Here is a 20,530-nt window from a genome sequence, read left to right as displayed (position 1 = left end):
TTTATTTGCAGGCTTGCCCTGTCAAAGGTAATGACAGGCTGTAGAGCCAATTTAGGGAATTCAGCTTCACTTAAATAGAAGCAGTATTGATTCGGTCAGAGGTCTTCCCAGCACTGACAAAATCCTAATGCTTCTGCCTGCAGCTAAGACACAACTTAGGAGTACCAAGAGTGTTTGTAAGCTTTGGTTCTCAAGCAAAAGCTTTAGGTACCTAAGGTAAATAGCTTTAGCTCTTTCAATAGCTAATTACTATTAAATAGCTAATTAAATAGGTAATTACTTGTTTAGTGATCACTCACCATGTGCTGGGCACTCTTCTTAGGGCTTTATCTGTTTTAACACATTTATTTTCACACAGGTGAAAAACTCTATGAGGTAGGTACTATTATTTATCCCTGTTCTTGTAATGAAGAAACTGAGGCACAGAGAGGGTAGGTAATTTGCTTAAGGTCTCACAGCTGGTAAGTGGCTGAGCTGCGATTTGAACCCAGATGGTTTGCCCCAGAGCCCCAGCTCTGAAAATCCCTTACAGGACTGACCAGGGACACCAAGCCTCATTCAGAAGACCACTCATTCACTAATTCCTCTTTCTTTCAGTCATAGAATATGGAGCACTCACCCCATGGTACAACTGGTCCAGGACTGATCAATCGTCATGTGAGAGAGTTTCCACCCGGGCAGCGCAGACCGAAGAAAAAACAATGAATTCACAGTCAGAAGGCTTGGGCTCAAATCCAGCTTTGCCAGTTGCTAACAGAATGATCTTCTGTAAGTCACTTAAACCTCTCTTCACCTCAGGGTCTTCATCTGTAAAATAGCGTTTTATTCTCCCTATTTTCAATGCAATTTCATAATACCCCTGCAGAGAAATGGAGCCCACTCTCCAAATTACTTTCCTAGGTAGAATAAATTCAGGGCACATGTGGAATCAGAACCTAGACTTCTGGAGACAAAAGATACCACAGGACGGTAAGGCGTGGAAGTAGGCAAAGGAAATAGCATAAGAAATTTACAAGTAGGGGGAAAAAACCAAACTCCCCTCAGTCATGCAAGAACCAGAAGGAAAGCAAGGGAAGTGTGGGAAACAAGCAGGACTGGATGTACAATTAACATGGGTGAAAAATAGAGGAATTAATCAAGGCTTATTATTTCCACCTCTAATATAAAAGAAAATTCATTATTAGCTTGAGTGAGACCAAGGACACAGTGATATCTCCACCCAGCACTTATAAAGCCTTTTCTCCTTTGATCCAAACCCTTTATTCGGCATTTAACATGTACCAGCTCAAGAGGTCCCCGCCCATGCACAAAGGCAAAAATCTTCAACTTGAGGCCCTTCTCGGGCTCTTACAAGACTAGGACGTATCCATGTCCTGCATTGGGGCTCAAATCTGTTTGGCGTTCTCTGTTAGAATGTTTGGCTTAATCACAATGGTGCCCATGAACTCAGACTTCAGACGTCCTTAGGTTCCTTGCCTCATAGCTCTAAGTTTCAAGGCATCCCTCCCTTAGCACAGCTTTAGAACTGATACTGCCTTGGTTCAAATCTCAGCTCTTCCACTCAGCATGGTAACCTTAACTATGTAATCTCTACGTGCTTCAATTTCTCATCCTTAAAGTACAGGTAATAATGACACCTGGTAGACCTACTGGCATTGAGAACCTAATGTCTGATACTTGGTAGACACTATATAAGTAATTGTTATTATTATTTTGTGATTCAGACCCACGTTATCCAGGAATAGACTCCCAACTCACCCTGCCTCTAATGGCCAATTAACCTTCTGTGACTTATTTTTCCTGTTTGATCAAAAGCTCTCTAAGGGAAGGGACTGTCATCATCACCATCTTTGTATTCCCTACAACACATGCCTTAAAGATGGCAGATATTCAGTAAATAGTGGAATAAAGTATCATTATCTGAAGACATAGGTCCAACCTGTGTCTCTGCCTGGAAATTCAAGCACATTTTTATTTGTAGCCAGATAATGATCAATGATGGCTTGAGCTTTGCTTTCCAAAAACACAATTAAAGTGGACAAAAAAATCATTATCAGGAACAAACCTGGCTTTCCATCATTAAAATGTGTATCAAGGAGAGAAAAATATGAAAAATACAAAAAGTCAGATTACAGAGTAAAAGACTAGATTAATACCAAAATTAAAGATCAAAGTGACAGTTGGAAATATAAAAAGTGAAGAAAAGAGATTTTGTTTTTGATGCTCCAAGATTTTAAACAAAGGGGGAAATGAATTTATGAAACCTTGACTAGTGCCTGAGAGAAGAATGAAAGGTATGATTTCAGGATTCCACCATAAACTCTGTGTGTGTGTGTGTGTGTGTGTGTGTGTATTTATATATATATATATATATATATATATATATATATATATATATATATATATATAGTTGTTCCTTTTGCCTGAAATTTTCCAGAATCTTTATGACTCAGTCTCTGGCTGCCTTCGGGTGTCTGCTCAAATGACAACTCATGAAAAGGCTTCCTAGGTGACTCGACACAAAAAAGTGCCCACGGCCAATGTCACTCTCCAGCCCTCACCCAGATGCGTCTCTCCCATGGAACTTACCATCTGCCACATTACACATCCATCAATTACTCAGTCTCTCCCCACATACTGTAGAACATAACCACCATGAAAGAGGAGTTTGTTCCCGGCTTTGTCCTATCCTTGAGCGATTAACTACAAAATCATGGGTATTCAGTAAAGGTCTGTCCAATGAGTGATCCATTTATTAATACAAATATTAATAACTACATATATAAAGTGTTTAAAAACAGTGCCTGGCACATAGTGGGCCCAGTTAGCTATTTATAGTGGGAGTAGGAGTAGCAACATCCCTCCCTCAATTCTTTTGGATGGTTTAGTAACAAACACCTTCTGCCTCCAGGGGCTAGAAGAAAGTGGGAAGGGTGAGATAAGGGGGTGGGAGGAGCAGCTCTGAAATCTAAGCATGGAGCTCTTTGCTTTCTTTAGGGGGCAACTGGGGACCACAAAAGTGCTCTGCAGTACAGCATGGTCAGAGAGCAAGCTTTAGTGGGGTTGGGGGGCTAACAGCGTGCATGGGAAAGCGAGGCTACAACCAGGAAGCTGGGGGTGAAGAGACGGTGTAGAAGCCCAGGGCAAGGGCACAGCTTGACAGTAAGCAGAGGTTCAGGGTGCGGCAATGACTGAGCTCCACTTCTTACCTAGACTGACCTTCTCTTGGGCAGGCTCCAGGCTTTGAGATGTCAAAAACGTGATGCCACTCAGCCTGTATAGGAGAAATAATCGAGGCTTACCTAAAGCAATTTGCACATTAGGGGTGTGTGTGTGTGTGTGTGTGTGTGTGTGTGTGTGTGTGTGTGTGTATTGCTGTGTTGCCTGTATATTTGGGGAGGCCAATTCTAAGGGGCTTTCAGAAATAGGGATTCATGGTGCTGACCTTTTCTCTTCTGATGTGAGTCTAGGGAAGAGATGATCCTGCATCTTTCATGAGACACCCGTTATCCCTCACCTGAACAACTAACTGCCCAGCACTGGGTGACCAGCCGGGTGGGCTTGCCCATGAATGGGGGAGTTTCTTGGATACAAGCCTTTCAGTGCTAAACCCAGCCAGGTACCCAGGAAAACCAGCACCAGTTGGCCACCCTCCCACTGCAGTGCCTCACAAATAGTCTACGCTCACACTGCAACCAGAGCAATCTTTTGAAAACAAAATCTGACCTTGTCTCCTCCTCAACTAGGCACACGGTCAAAACCCTTCAGTGGCAATCTTGCTCTTAAGACAGACTGCAGCCCTTAACATGGCTGGACAGGCCCAGTGTGAAGAGGACCCCACCTGTTTCTGCAGCATCATTTCCTATCCTGCTGCAGCCACAGTTCCCTTCCAGTGGCTCACGTGCCGCCCACTCCCTCCCGTGGCCTCTGCACATGCTGTTCCCTCTGTTCAGACCATGAATGCCATCCCTCTTTCACCCAGTTAATGCATAATCATCTCTCATATCGTGGTTCCATCACTGTCACTTGTTCAGAGAAGTCTTTCCTGACTTTGATGAGCACACAAATCCCCTTCTCTGTGCCCTCCAGCGTGGTAGCCACTGCTGTTCCTGCTCGCCCATATCCTCACGCACACCCTCTCAGCGGTCATCCCCACACCCTGAGAGCTCCTTGCTGCAAAACCCCGTGACCTTCTGCCTGTTGGCTTCTGTCTGTCCGTGAGCATCCTCCCCCACACTCGGAGACTGGAGTGCGAGGCTGGAACAGATCAGGTAGACTTTGGGGGCCGTGATATAGAGTCCATATTTTATTCTTAGTCCAATGGGAAGGTATGTGAGAATTTTAAGCAGAGGACAGACGTGATCTGATTACATTTTTAAAAGGTCACCCGAGCTGCTATATGGAAAATTGACTGTGAAAGGGCACGCGAGGAAGTAGAGAGAGAGACACGTTGGGAAGCTGGTGCCATAGGGATCGCTGCGGAAGTACAACTGAAAGCATAATGAAAAATACAGCAGTTAGAGCCTTCAAGTTCAGGGTCAGCTCCAGACCAGCAGCTTACCTGAGAAGGCCCTCTGAAGTCTGTTTCACACAAGTGGGTTCTTGGGGAGAGGGTCAAAACTCTCACTCTTTTTATGTATGAAGTAGGGATGAACACATACTAATATATAACCAGATATGCAGTTATCTGTGCTATTAACATGTCATGGCAGGGGTGGAGAGAGCAATTAGAGAAAAGTCTAAAGGAGAAGGACAATGAAAACAAGGCGGAGAAACACTGTTCTGGAATATCAGACAGGTGGCAGGCTTCTTCTGAGGACCAACAGGTGCTCTTAAGTTGGCCTGGAATGGCCCCTGGCCTCCTGGACCAATAGCCCTAAAACTTCCCTGTCACCTCACATTTCCTCAGAGCTGTACAGACACTGACTAATTCACCTTCTCAATGGGAAGATGGTCCAGTAAGATACAATGGACTATTTGTAAGTCAGCCTTTCTAAACACAGATACTCCTATTTGGACACTCCTGAGATGTACAAGTGAAGGGAGGAAGTTTCAGGAATTGAATAAGGTAATGCAAATACTCGGCAGGATCTCCAGTCCTATGTTTAATGTTTCTCTTTCTTCCAAGACTCCGTCTACCCCCAATGAATTCCTATGCTGCCAGCACACCCAAGCACAAGTGTCGCCTCCCCTGAAAATCCAGGGGAAAAAAAAAATGATTCATTCCTTTGAGCTTCCAGAGCACTTTGTAAACATAATATGAAAGGCTACTCTTTCTCAAGCACTTGTAGCAAGTATTACACTATACATTTTACCTGAATCATTTTATTTAATATTCCCACTCTTAATCCCATTTTACAGATAGGAAACAGAGGCTTAGAGAAGGGAAGGAGCTTGCTCAATGTCATATAGCAAACAGATGGTAGAGTGGAGATTCACCACCAAGCAGCCTCTTAACCTCTGGACTGTATATACACTATTATATTACTCATCCCACTGTATTATAATCAGTAGTTCATATGCCTCTTTCCTCTATGATTTCCAACATAAATGACCAGGTGTCATGAAAAAAGAATGAGTTTTACAATTAAATCCTGTTGTATAACTTTGGGGTATTACTGACTGTGACTCAGCTTCCTCATCTATAAAATGGAGACAATAAATTCCTACCTACTAGATTTGTTGTCAAGACAATATTAGATATAACTTTTAACTCACCACAGTTTCTGGCACATAAAGGCCCATTTAACTGAACAAGTATCAACTGCGGGCCTATGGAATACCAGGCCATAGGATGGGCTCTGAGGTTAAAGAAGTAATAGAAGCACTTTCAAGGAGCCAACACACTAGGACTTTAAAATACTTTGGTTGCTCTCAATTCTTGAGGGCAGGGAATATGGGCTCTTGAACCCTGAATTTTCAGCATTCAGCAATGCCTACCACAAATGATACTCAACAACTTTTTGGTGATGAGTGATAATGGTTTACACAGCTTTGGAGACCCTAAGTACTGGGGATAATGAATGATTGTGTCCAGTTAGTGGGTGTCGTTTATCAGACAGTAGATAAAATAACTAAAAGTAAAGCACAAAGATATCACTCCCAGGACTTCCCTGGTGGCACAGTGGTTAAGAATCCGCCTGCCAATGCAGGGGACACGGGTTTGATCCGTGGTCCAGGAAGATCCCACATGCCGCGGAGCAACTAAGCCCGTGTGCCACAACTACTAGAGCTCATGCTCTGCTACAAGAGAAGCCACCGCAATGAGAAGCCCATGTACCACAATGAGGAGTAGCCCCCGCTCGCCACAACTAGAGAAGGCCTGCATGCAGCAATGAAGACCCAAAGCAACCAAAAAATAAATAAATAAATTTTAAAAAGAAAAAAAGAAAGATATCACTCTCAGAGGCTGTATGCATTCAATCATTTAAGCACAAAACAACTCTCAAAATACATTCCCATAGCAAAATGGAATATATAACCTGAACAATATAGATATAATAATAACATCTAATAACACTCTGGAGGTGAGGAAGGGAGGAACTTTCAGAAGTGTTAACCTTTCAAAAAAGGAAGTCAATTGATACTGTCTGAGGAAGAAAGCACATATAAACAGTAATATAATTAATAACAAGGACTCCAATTTCTGAATAGTTTTCATGATACTTTAGCCATAGAGAAATTTTTTTAAAGAAATAATGTATTTTGAAAAGGGGTAAACTTATTTGAAGCTTGACCATTCTTTAGTTTCAACTGTTTCTTTTAATTGCTTGAAAAAATTTTTAAATTAATCATTTTGCTATAAATAGCATCTCTATTCATCTTTATAAAAGTATTTTACCTAAATAGATAGATAGGTCAATAGATAGATAGATGTCTGAAATGATATTCACTAAGGTTAATGATGGGAATTATAATATTGGAGATGAGTTTTTAAAACTGTCATCTTTGTAACTTTCTGCCTTATTTGAAATCTTAATAATCAACATATATATTTTTTAGTGTGTTTCCTAAAACAGGGGGAGAGAATATACTGAGTGTAGTTAATTCTTCCTGGTGGGAATATGGATCATTGTTATCTTCTTCTTGGTACCTTTTGTATTTTTTACATTTCCAAAAATGAGTTTTAAAAGATTTGTACATCAGAGTCTGTGTTCATGATTATGTTTCTTTCCTTTTAAGTTAGACTCTAAAATAGGTAGAAAGCATGTTCTTCACTTATTTTGGAAATGGTGTCTTTAAAATGACTTGAGAATCCAATTTGCAAAGCGAAAAGACTGGATTCTTTTGAATGCTCTTTATAAATGTAATCCACTTAAATAAACAGAGTAGAGAGCTAATGAATGGTTATATATGTGTTTACATCTTCAAAGGTTTTTACATGAAGAGTAAGAGATTATGAAAGAGATTATGAAAAGCTTCATGATGTCAGACTATGTCTGATGGAGTCTTTAAGACCAGGATTTCAAACTAAGTAGCTTTCCTTGTCCCTTCTTGTTTAAGACATGATTACTGAATGTCAACATCTGCTGGCTATGGTAAATGATAAACTAGAATAACCCAGTTCTTACCCTCTAGTTAAGAATAATAATCTAAAATACACAAAGGGTCACAGAGTTGTGAAAGGGACTAGATTATATGAGTGTTGTGGAGCGTGGTGGATAAAATATCTGAGCTGTTTAGGTTTAACAGAATGTGCTATGGTAACATTTTTTTCATTTCTAAAGGCTTGCGGGGGAAGAGTTGGGATTCTGGTTTATTCCCTAAAATAACTCAAGGAATCTACTCAGTTTCTTATAGCTTAGAAATTTAGAGACAGTGCAATTCAGTATTCCCTGGGTTTTGTATGATTATGTTAATATCAAAGAGCATTTTTTCAATTCAGTGAAGCACCTGGTTGTGAAACCGTTAATCACTGTCAATTCCAATTTAGAGAAAAGAAAATACATTTTTGTTTCGCTTACTTTTTGGAAATGTCTTCCTTAAATGACAGCTTGTAGCCTATAGGGTTTTTTCTTTAATAAAGGAAGGAAGAAATTTTTCATAAAAACTATATTTGCAAAGTGCTTTAAATCCTATTGCATTCTGTCAAAATGTGGGTTGGCATTTTTCAAGCCGAGGAGTTATGGAAAAATGATGGAATCTTGGATTTAAAGGAAATTTAGAAGTTATCCGTTCCATCCCAATTCTGGTTTCTCTCTTTCATCGTAACCTTTGTGAATAGCCATCCAATCTCAACTTGAACTCTTCTATGGCAAATTGTTCTCTACCCTACAAGGAAATCTCATAGCATGCCAGACAGCTCCAAATGTTAAAAAAAAAAAAAAAAAAATCCCCTTACTCTGAGTTAAAATCCATTTCCATTAATATCCTTCTGTGGATACTTGTTCTTACTTCCAGAGCTGAAATGAGTAAATTCAACTTCTATTCCAATAGTCCTTTAAGCACTTGAAAGCCAGTTCTGTTTCCTGAGACATCTCACCCTGAGTAAACCACCCTAGTCTTTTCAAGAAGCCCTCAAATGGAAACACTTTCATCCTTGAAAACCTTGCATACCATCTGACTGTTCTTTAGTGTGCCAAAGGTTCCACTACAAAGCCGTGCACGCAGTTAAAAACGGCTCCTCAAAAAATGCCGCAAGTTGTTCTGGGATTACAAATGTAACTCTTGCAACGGTCACTTTAAATCATTAGATGAACACATCTTAAATACCTAGATTCTATCTTACTATCTCTTTGTCTATCTTGAGTTTCAGTTTCCCCTTCACCATGTTTCTCTGCCTCTGCAATTTTGAAGAGCACTCTTAAATTACTCCTGGTTGCAAGCAACTGAAACTGATTTTGGCTACCTTAACAAGAAGAGAAGCATATCCAATTTCATGAAATTCATGGGCAATTTCGTGAAATCAGAGAAAGAGGAGAAAAGCCAAGGGCAGGAAGAACAGGAAGCAGAGCCTTCCAACATCCACTGGGACAGCGCTCTGAGGGCCATCCTTGGAGCACTTCTCTGTGACTTAAATCCACTCACTCCTAGTCAGTGCCACCCTTCAATCCTAAACTCTAATTCTTGGGGAAGAGACTCCAACTGGGCCAGCTTGGATCAGATTTCTATCCCTGATTTAAGCAGTCCTGACCAGGGACATGGTCTTGTGTATATGGAGCCCATGCTTGTATATTCATTGGGGTCATTTTCAGAGAAAGGAAAATGAATGAGAACAAGACAGATACCCCAAATTACAGTCCTTCTAAAGGAAAGTAATATTCAGAGATATTAATCTATGTTCCTTTTTCTTTTCTCCTTATATTTTCCCCTTTTGCTTGACCTCCCCCAGTAAGGCAGGTATCAGAATTGGTGTTCATTGCATCAGGAGAGACACATGGCAAGGAGAACAAGAGAAACAGCCTTAGAATACTTCTGGATTTTGTTTTCCACAATCCCAAACACTTAGAAGAACATAGGGAATTGCTTGAAGGAGGTAAAAAGGAATGAGGTTTATGGACATGGAGATTCTGGGAGAAACATGGAGGATTAGCCCTGATGGCTGTTGGCAAAGGAGAGAGGTAGGCTTATGCATCCTGAAGGAGGAGGGATCCAGGCCCTGCTTCCTGGCAGTGTCCCCAGGGAGGGCACAAGCCCCTGAGCTGTGTGTGGTACACCAAGGCAGAAGGAACCATAGGATTGTCACCAAAATAATTCTGCGGACTAAAGATGACCTGGGCAACAGCAACTGAGAGAACCCCGTGAGCAGAAACACTGGGTGCTACAGTGTAACCTGTGTGGTCAGATGTCTCAGCGACCAGAGGGTCCCCTCTCCCCATGCTGCCCCACTGTGTCAGCTCCCGGGAGCCTTGACACAACTCTGGGAATATGTGTCTAGGACCCTAAGAAGGACTGAGAATAAGTCTTTCACCTTCCCAGAAGGAAGAGGCTTGAAACAGACAGGAATATGGTTTGTAAAAAAAAATAAAGAGATGAGATATTTTTTATACCTGTTCTTTGTAGATGGAGATTCTCATCCGCTACACTTGAATGGAAAAGACAGGAGCAACATGAGAATTGAGTAGCTCTGTTTCCTCCTTCTCTGTGAAATCTGACCTCATCTTATTCAAGCAGCAGGATCTACACATCATACACTGATTGCAGTGTTAAAAACCTTCTCTCCTAAAAACTGCCTTGGCAATTTTTTTCAATCCTTGTGTTCATGACCTTGGTTTTCCTGATGCTGTTCTCCTGGGTTCATGCCATACCTCTATAAGTGTTGTCTTAGACAGCATATCCCTTCTCCCCTCTTCTGTATATTTCTTCCTTCTCAGATGTTGTTTGAGCACAAGCTCCCTAGCAACCACTTTGGAATCTTCAGCTACCTCCCCTTTTGCTTTGTCACTTGCCCAATTTGTGACTATGATACCAGAACTTTATCTTTTTACAATATTATCTTTATTTTGATAAGAACACAACATGAGATCTACCCTCTTAAATTGTTAAGTGTACAATACAGTTCTATTGACCACAGATACAGAATTTTGTTTTTCTTAACTAATTCTGCCTTAGTTAAGATCCTAAATCTTGCTAACGGTGCTGCAATTTAGCAGTTATTGATGTATGTTTTAACCCAAAATAATATTTTAAAAAAGACCGAGCCCCCAAAACTGAGTCCTAGAGTTGACTATCCTTTCATTTTTGAGGTGGGCAGGGCTATTTCTTCCTGAAGAGAGGTTGACTGATGTAATGAACAAAGCCCAGGGAGTCAGGTGACCTGGATCTGTTCTTGGCTGTGTGACTGACCATAAGTGACCTTGGCCAAGTCACTTTTTATCTCCCTGTCTCAGCTTTCTCCACTGTACAACTAGAAAAATATCTTGTCACCTACCTAGAGAACAACTTGGGTACAAGATTTGTAGAGTAAGAAAGAAGAGAATGCTTCTTGAGGAAACAGTAAGTTTATTTTTTTAATCTGTCAATTTCCTTAACGACACTAGGGTATCATGGAGTTTTGGTTCTTCAAATCATCGTGAAAATTAAAATTAACCTATGTTTTCAGAGCTTAAAAGAAATCAGGACCAGCTTAAGACAAATCAGAAAGTGACCTTAACACAAGGACAATGCCCCTTATTACATGTGATGTACTCTATTCATATTTATTTGGGGGTTGGGTGGGTAGGAAAGGGTGGATTCATAAGCCTGGTTGATCTCCTGTAGTAGAAGTAGAAGATGCTACCTCAGAAACAGAGATAAAAGGAGATGAGGACATTGGCAAATGGGGACAGCATGGATGCCAATTCTGCAGATGAATTCTGTTTTCTGCAGACCTGTGGGCTTTTAAAAATGTATGTGCAAAGCTTTCCAAATATGAACTAGGCTTAGAAAATTTTCTAAAGTGGCTGCCTTTAACTAAAAAGAGAAAGGATAATCATTTTAATGCCTAAAAACAGTAACGCTCGCTTTTTACTAAATCCATACCCAGAATACTGCACTATACTTATGGTTTATTCTGCTTTGAAAGTTTGAAAAATTCTAAAGCCAGGAATGTTCTTTGTGGCTTATGAGGGCACAGACAGAAGGTGGAATGCAAGTCCAGCAGGTAGAGTAAATAGTACCCAGGTTCCATTTATAGCCTTACCCTTAAGCAAGCATGGTAACCTCTCCTAGCCCTGATTCACTCATCTAGCGAAGAGGCATAGTACCACTTACCTACTGCACAGAGGTAACCAAGGGAAGGAGCTTAAATCCCCTGTATTAAGCACAGGATGGACACAGAGGAGCACATTCGTATCCACTGCCTGCTCTTTGAACAGAGTTTAAGAACAGTTTTCTCAGAATAGAGCATCAACCAGTTATATGGCTCCATGGGGTAATGGTGAGACATTGACTTCATTAGTACTCACGGGGCTCAGACCATAGGGATGAGCTTTCAGTCAGTCAGCAGATCAGAGCTGCAATGTACCCGTTGAAAACACTGACAAATCAAGATTTTAGTTACCGCATCCCAGGGACTGAATACATTCAACATAACTACATTTGCCCTGCTGTAATTCTCACAGAAGCAAAAGATCATTCAACGTCAAGACAGCAACTGCCATTCCAAAATACTTTCCCCAACCTAGCTCAGCAATCTTTACAATGCTGAAGAGCAAAAAAGCAGCTCTGTAATACTCAGAGAAACCGGAACACCAGAAAGAGCTCTCAGAAAGCATGAGACGGCACCGTGATCATCTATGTGCTGCTCAGAAGGGTTTTCTCTTGTCCACAGGTGATGTCGTTCTTTCAGAGAATTTCACTGGAACTTCTTTTGTGCAAATGTCAAAGCTTGGGGAACTTGATGGTTGACCAAAATTACCATGCTGAGTGGATCACTGGGGTGAGCTTCTACCCATAAATAGACAGTTTCTCCCTCTCTCTGAAACATCCACCTTTTTCCTTCTGTGTTTCTCATAGGAAGTCACTGAAGAAAGCATCTGAGCCTGGATGAGTGTGGACAGACACTCCTGTGGGCAAAAACAAGGCGACTGCAGCAAAAGAAGAGCAGCCACGCCCTGCTCTGTTGTTTGGATTGCTAAATACTGCTCTGCAGGTGTTCTCTGTGCTTCTTTCACAAAAACACGCACTACAGCGCTCCTACTGGGATGTTGGTATTAATACCTTGACAGTAGCAACATAATGGTGTCTCCTGCCCTACATTTACAGACTTATCTACACCCCTGCCCCTCAGTCAGCCTTCTGACTGCATCTGCTACTTATCCTTTAATGCCTACACTCTGAGGACCCACATGAATATTAAAAAGCCCTGCCTACGCAACTTTCATTCCAGTTGCTGGATAGGGTACTCAGAATGTTCATTGGAAACCCCAATGCCATCACCAGAGACACTGAAACTGTAAACTAGGAAATTCATCAAATTGCCACTACCTGTCCTCAGTCCACCATCAAGGAGGCTTTGAGCGCAGCATCTAGAAATCTTCTTGACCAACTGCCCGCTGGACTCAAAAACGGGGTCTGTAGTTTGTTCTCACCATTAAGCTTTTGTTTTCTTTCTGTTCCCAGTGAAAGCCCATTACGAAGTGCCTCATTTCTCACACCACAGGGAGGCCTAACTTAGGGGGGCACCTTATTCCCATCTATACCACCAACCCCTGAAATGAGACACAGCTGCTTAACTGGACTGACCTGTTTCAAGACTGAGAGGCTGATTCAATGAGCTAGGGCAATGGCTGAAATCTGTCCTTTGTTGCTTTCTCGTAGATTGTCCCAATCTATGGTGTTGTTTGTGCTTTCTCTCTCCCTTTGTAGATGTCTTATCCTACAAACCCTAACCAGAATCTCTCTACAGCTATCAGCTCGACGTTGAGATATAAAACTTCCTGGAAAAAGGGAAGTTTCACAGGAGAGGCCACGGTAGTGAGAGGCCCGTGCACCACGATGAAGAGTGGCCCCACTTGCCGCAACTAGAGAAAGCCCTCGCACAGAAACGAAGGCCCAACACAGCCAAAAATAAATAAATAAATAGATTTTTTTAAAAGGACAGAAAACCAATTTTTTTTATTTATTTATTTATTTTAACATCTTTATTGGAGTCTAACTGTTTTACAATAGTGTGTTAGTTTTTCCTTTACAACAAAGTGAATCAGTTATACATATACATATGTTCCCATATCTCTTCCCTCTTGCGTCACCCTCCCTCCCACCCTCCCTATCCCACCCCTCTAGGTGGTCACAAAGCACCGAGCTGATCTCCCTGTGCCATGCGGCTGCTTCCCACTAGCTATCCACCCTACGTTTGGTAGTGTATATATGTCCATGCCACTCTCTTACTTCGTCACAGCTTACCCTTCCCCCTCCCCATATCCTCAAGTCCATGCTCTAGTAGGTCTGTGTTTTATTCCCATCCTACCACTAATCTCTTCATGACATTTTATTTTCTTAGCGTCCATATATATGTGTTAGCATATGGTATTTGTTTTTCTCCTGACTTACTTCACTCTGTATGACAGACTCCAGGTCTATCCATCTCATTACAAATAACTCAGTTTCATTTCTTTTTATGGCTGAGTAATATTCCATTGGTTTTTTTTTTTTTTTAAAGGGAAGTTTCAACGGGCAGAATGAGGGATACCAGAATATGCTACTGCAAAATATGCCTCTTTGGCGTATGGATTATTTTGAGTTAAATACCACTGAGTAGCAGCAGATGCAGGAAGAGCTCTAAAAACAGAAGCAGCCGCATAGCACAGGGAGATCAGCTTAGTGCTCTGTGACCACCTAGAGGGGTGGGATAGGGAGCGGGGAGGGAGACGCAAGAGGGAGGAGATATGGGAACATATGTATAACTGATTCACTTTGTTATACAGCAGAAACTAACACACCATTGTAAAGCAATTATACTCCAAGAAAGATGTTAAATAAATAAATAAATAAATAAAATAAGTCTCATGAAACAAATCAATATCCAATAAATAAATAAATAAAAACAGTGCACAAGTTTTCCTTTTGTAAAGGGAATTTACATTTATAAAAGAGATTTCTATTTGTAAAAGCCATCTCCTTCTCCCATGCCCTGAAGAGAACTCTTAACTCTTATCAATGGAGAAGTCACAGACTGAAATCCACATAACAAACCTTACTAAACAACCGTTGTTTACCATACCTTTCCAGATCACTTTCCCATAACTTGCCTCCCGCACCCAGAAGCCCCAAACTCCTCTTCCTTTAGCCTAAAACGATTTTAAGCCCAGTTTCTAACCACCACTTGGAGCTACTCATGTCTGGGGTGCTCCCACATGTAAGCTCCACGCACATGCTAATAAACTTCTGTTTGTTTTTCTCTTGTTAAAAAAAAAAAGTTCTGTCTACCTCCAAAATATTTCCCCCAATAGCCTGTGACTCAGGTAAAAAGTGCTTAATTTGAAAGATGTTGGTCTTTAACAATGATCTATGACACTTGAGAAAGGAGAAATAGATACAGCCCTAACAAGATGGAATACAATACAGGTCAGTTTTAATTAAGGTAAGGGAATAGATGAATTGGTTTAAAAAAAAAAAAAAAAAAGCAACAACAGAAAACCTAGCCAGTTGCCCCCTTCTTGCAGCAGTGAATTACAGAGGGCATTTCAGGAAAGTGGTGAGTTGAAGCAGCCTAAAGAGAGACCAACCCTTGCCCCTCCCCAACCCCCACAGGTAACTATGGTATTAGATATTCAAAGCCTAAAGAAATACAGAAATTCAGATTATTCAGGGACTCATTATACATCTAGCCAGACATCTTGAGAAACCTAAGTGGGAGGGAATGGTCCATTTCCCAGAGGCTTGATTTCATATGTTGACAAGGTAAGGTGGTTCATAGCCTCCTTCCCATCTTCCCACTTTAGTAATTATATTACAGGGCATACAAATGACTGCTTTGTCAGCGCTTCTGTGCAGACACTAAACACAGGGATGTTTCAATTCCCTCCCAAGGCCAGCCTGTTGGTGCAAGCTCATATTTGCTCCATATGAGGATACAATTCCCATGGTTTAGCATCTCTACAAGATCAAGCAAATCAGATTAGTGCCTATAACTTTAAGAACCCACAGGCTGGAACCTGCTGAGAATAAAGCTGATTTTTAACACAGTGACTCTAAAAATAATAGCTCCTGTTAAACAAAGTCCCAATGAGAGGTTATGAGTAATCCCCAAACACGATTTAACAACAGTGGAATCACTGCATATTATTAAATATCCCTGATAAATTTTCACAATCATACATGTAAGGTTTGAATAGGAAAACCATTAAAGCAAGATCATCTAAAATACCACTGCCTGGGATGACATGTATGAGTCCAAAGCTTTAACATAAAATGACTGAAGCACCGTATGTGAGGTAGGAGAGGAGTGTTTCTGAATCTTCTGTCAAGGATGTTTACCATGATCACATCAAGTTTCAGTCTGCTCTCATTCCACCCATATCCCTCCTTTGGAGACAGCTCTACCAATTTTATGTCTAAAGAGGAAGGAAGGCTAGGATAGGAGGTCCACCCTCAGACAACCATAGGACCCAAGGGACCCCATCCCCTTAGCCAAAACCTTCATTCTAAACAGAGTTAATCAAGTCTATGACCGAGGACTGATGGATCACAGTTCTTCCCTGGGATTCACTTTGGAACTAGAGGAGAAGGGGGTTATCCTTAGGTTACAGAGCTAGATGGATGAGAATCTAGAGCTTATGAAGGCACTGAGAGGACAAGGTCTGTGATGGGAAGGAATAAGGCTAAGACAGTGAAAGAAGAGCAGAAATAAAAGAATCGAAAGAGATAGAGACAAAGAGACAGAAAACAAGCTAGCAACCAGAAAAGCATCTGAATCTCAGGAGCTGAGGCAGACCAGCTTCCTCACTAAGACTTTAGAGTCTGGTTGTGGCTCCGTTATACTACCCAAAAATGCTCATTTTTGCTTAGAATTCTTTCTGCTGGGTTTCCATCCTGCACAACAAAAAATACCATGGCTAATATAATTGAGAATACACTAAATTTCAAAGTATCCCCAAAGAGCAGATAAGACTGTTAACCTCTCCTTCTATATAAGAAAATTGAACCACACTGATGTTCAGTGACTGCTTGCTGTTTTCTACATGGGCAAAGAAAAACATATTATTCTTAGAGAATAAAAATATTGTAAAACACAAATTCTTCCATGCTGGCAAGCTAGAGTTTCTTCAATTACCAGGGGCATTTTTGATGTAGTTTCGCTTCTTCTGGGCAGAAGCCAATGCATTCACTAGTGATTCTGTAAAAAGCACAATTTACCAAGTCAGTGCACTGAACACCCACGGAGAAAGGAGCAGCCTAGGACAGGCCCGGAAGTCCAGAAACCTTCTCTAAAGCTACATCTTTAACGTATTTTAATAGAGCTTGCTAAGCATTTGCTCAAGCTGGTGAGAGAAATATCTGTCCAAACACATGCCACCTCTCTAAGATAGAGTCTTAGGAGGGCCCCCAAGACTACCATCACCCACTGGGATCATCTTTGAGACTTAAAAAAGGAGGGAGAAAGACAATGGGGTAAAAATGTACATTTTAAGGACAGAACACTGGCCTTTATTACCCTTGTTGGCAAGTGTTACTAATAAGAGTTACCATTCATTCTCCACTTACTATGTGCCAGGAACTACTAAGCATTTCAGCAACAATTTCCTCTATAAGGCACATAATATTATCCCCAATTTATAAACAAGAAGTTAAAATTCAAAAGGGTAAGTGATTTGCCAAAACCCACTCAACTAGTAAGTGGCTGATCCAGGACTTGAACCCATGTGACAGGTTTATGAGTTTAACCATTATGATACATTGCCCTCTGACTCTTATCCATTGTTTCCCTCCAGTGAAGCCACTGCTCCTTTGTTCCTGCAGATATCAAAAGGCATTTAATTCATGGGTCCTACTGCACTATAAACACAACTGAGAAAAAGGAGACTAATGGTTAGATATCATTGACCAAGAAGACCTGGGACTTTTATATACTTTTAAGGTACTTCCTTCCATAATGACAGTTAATCTGATATGCAACTCTCAGCCTTACTGTTTTCCCTCCTGAATAAGGGTTAATAAGCCTGTGATCCAAATGATCTTGTAGTAAGCCCTAAGAACAGCTGAGCAACGGCTGTTGAATACCAATGGTGTGCCCATAAGATGCTACTTGCTGTAGACAACACAACCTAACTCTCTCTCCAGGAACTTAGATTCCCTCAAGAAGGCACACAGCACATGATGGCACATACCCCATATGCAAACATGGATCACGCTTTAGTACAACTAGAGCCACTGTGGAATAAAGTCAGATATTAAACTACTTGACCTGGTCCTCTTAAAGGCTTGGGTCTGGACATTCACCTCTCCATAACTGAAGCACCCATACTGCACAGGGCTGTACCACTGGTCCTGGACTCTGCATTCTGCCCTTCCGGAGTGTATGAATGCCAGTGTCAAACTCTTCAGGAGTCAGCTAGCAGCAGTGTGAATGATTAAAACAAAGGGTTTTCTGTGGCAATCTCAACAGCAAAGGGGGATAAGGAAACTCCTCCCATTCACACCCTGCTCCCAGCTACCTGTGCTTGAGTTAAAGGAGGACTTGGCTCTGACCTCAGGGGGGCAAGGTCATTGCTTATTATTTGGGGGTCAGCACTTACATGCCTGAACAGAGACTGCTTTTGCAGAACTTGGAGAGCTCTGATGGAGGAAGAGAAATGTTGATGGTGATGGTCGTGGTGTTGTTGATGATGATGGTGAAAGAAGAAAACAGTGATGGTGAATGCCACCTATAAATTATAAGCACAAAGCAGCAATAGATATCCTTTTGGTCACTGCCAGTCATAACCATGAAGCAGCTTCCGTTCCCAAACCAAGCCCACTGAAGTATTCCCCCTCAGAACTAAACACATCCAGCTTCAAAATAAAGCGCTGCATCCCTCCCTCCCCCACTCGCCCTTCCACCCGCCCTGTGCCAAGCTGCGACTGAGACTGCCCTGGCGGGTCAAGAGGGCTGGGAGTTAACAGTTCTGCAGTGAGGAGCGTTAGGAAGACCCGGCTGGAGGGACCAACAACGCACTTCAGAACCTCTTAGTTGTGGAGCTGGAGAAACGGACGCGGAAGGGGAGGAAGATAAGGTAGCCGGGCAAAACAGATTCGACGCCTCTTTCCGAGAGCCCTGAAGCCCCAGGAGGCGAAGCAGGCAACCTTTGGTCGGGAAGGAGAAGAGGAGGGGCACACCGCCAGCAGGACAGACAAGGTTCTCTTTACCTGACCAAGTGCAGCAGTGGTAGTGGGTGCAGCGAGGATGCTGCGCTCGAGTCCAGAGCCAGAGCCTGAAGCCGCCGCCGCGCCGGCCTTCCTCGAGGCCCCGCCCCAACCCCACCCACAAGCACGAGGCCCCGCCTCCCTAGCACTCGCCGGCCAGACCGGCTGTTTAGGGGAGGCAAGCTGTGGACTGATCGGCAGGGCTGACGACCAATGGGAACGCACAGCGGCTCCTGGGCGGGCGGATGGCAAAGTGGGGTGGGAGGTGACCGCGCTCTATCAGCAGAGCGGCTGAGCCTGGCTAGGGCGGGGTGAGGTTATCGGGCAACGCAAATCCAGGCGGCCGGCTAGGAGGTGGTGGTCGCAAGGCTACGTCTAAGGTAGACAGCCAAGGCAACAACCAATCCGCGGCCCCAGGCCCCGAGCTTGCCTGCTCCTGGGAGCCTCTCAGAGCACATGCCCTGGACTGCTTCGAAGCGATGGGGGGAAAAGGAGCAGGTCCGTGGTTCCCACCGCTCCTGAGATTCCCACGCCTCGTAGACCCCGCAAGGTTGTTCCACTCCCGTGGTCAGGTCAGCGGCGTCTACCCTTGCACCCCCAGCCTAGCTATTTTCGATCGTAAGTGCTAAAAGGAGCCAAGGAGGAAAACTCAGGAAACAGAATCCACACGTAAACACAAACTCTTATGTTAGTCTCCCTCACACTCCCAATTCCTCCCCACATAGCTCTTTAGCCAGAACCTGTGGCACGTAAATTACTTTGACTACTTGCAGTTAGAGCTAAACAGATTTGAGCGAAAGTGTGAGCTAGGGCCTTGGTGAACCAAGAAAAGAGGTTTGAGTCCAGATGTCAAGAGGCCTGGGCCTCACAATGGAAGCTACCTGCTTGCTGGAAAACCTTAGCGTTCAAGATCTGGTTGCCACCGTTTCTGTGCAGTTAACCGGTGTACAGTTTGATGCCAAGGTGAACTGTTTTTCCTCTAAGTAAGTGTGTAATCGTTACTGGAATGAACCACCTTCAAACGTTTTATAAGAGGATTTGAGGCCTTAATGATACAGTGACTTGGTCTGTGATTTGGGTAGCATTTCTGTCTGTTCCAAGTAGGTAGGCAAGAAAGGGCATTGTCTTCAATCTACTTCCTGATAAATGCAAAATTTCTGGCATGTAGAAGAGAAATCTATCCTGAACAGATTCTATACAAGTAATATTCTGTTCAAATCATAAATAAATGTGAAAAAAAATAGGTAGATATTTTAAAGTGAGCTTTTTCCTCAATTTTTTTTTCTAGACAATAGTTTATGGACACTTTGATATATTCTCACTCATATTAGCCAAACACTAATAGGCAGTTTATATATAGTTGTCTCCTTTAATCCACACATCTATCTCATGTAAATTCCACCTTTTAGATGAGAACACTGAGGCTCAGAGAGGGCAAATAATTGTTCCAGGTTCATATAATTAGTTAGGAATAGAGTCAATACTAGATCAATATTTCTGTTTAAAACCCGTTATTATCAATTAGAAGAAGAACAAAGAGCATTAAGACAACTCATTACTTTGAAGCTTTTGTTTTGTTTTGTTTTTTTCACCTGAAAAACTATACTTGAGGGACCCAATTCTCACACTTCTTGAAACTGCGATTTCAGAAGAACTTCCAAGAGTGAAGCATCGCCTCTGAAATGTGTTAGGAGCAATTGCAAGTCAGCTTTGCTCATAGAAAAGAGATGTGATTTGATATTGATGGGAGGAAGTAAATTTTTCCAGG

At 42.2% G+C, this 20,530-nt stretch overlaps 1 protein-coding gene across 4 annotated transcripts in view; it reads right to left on the bottom strand.

Moving 5' to 3' along the window:
• FMN1 (formin 1) overlaps positions 1-18,866 on the bottom strand; it is a 447,127-nt gene extending 428,261 nt beyond the window's left edge. For 2 of the 4 annotated variants that reach the window (XM_059056125.2, XM_067028908.1), the window contains exons 1-3: positions 18,766-18,866; positions 18,156-18,284; positions 3,210-3,274 (exon numbers count right to left, since the gene is read on the bottom strand). The gene's annotated coding sequence lies outside the window, so the exon portion shown is untranslated. Of the gene's footprint in view, positions 1-619; positions 643-3,209; positions 3,275-18,155; positions 18,285-18,765 lie in introns of all 4 variants that reach the window. The other 2 variants (XM_067028906.1, XM_067028907.1) reach the window with 2 other exon arrangements.
• Between the last annotated feature and the right edge of the window lie 1,664 nt (positions 18,867-20,530).

Source organism: Kogia breviceps, chromosome 3, assembly GCF_026419965.1.
Source record: "Kogia breviceps isolate mKogBre1 chromosome 3, mKogBre1 haplotype 1, whole genome shotgun sequence".
Lineage (NCBI taxonomy): Eukaryota > Metazoa > Chordata > Mammalia > Artiodactyla > Physeteridae > Kogia > Kogia breviceps.
The sequence above is the reverse complement of the archived record's forward strand: the minus strand, read 5'-3'. Positions and strand labels throughout refer to the sequence as shown.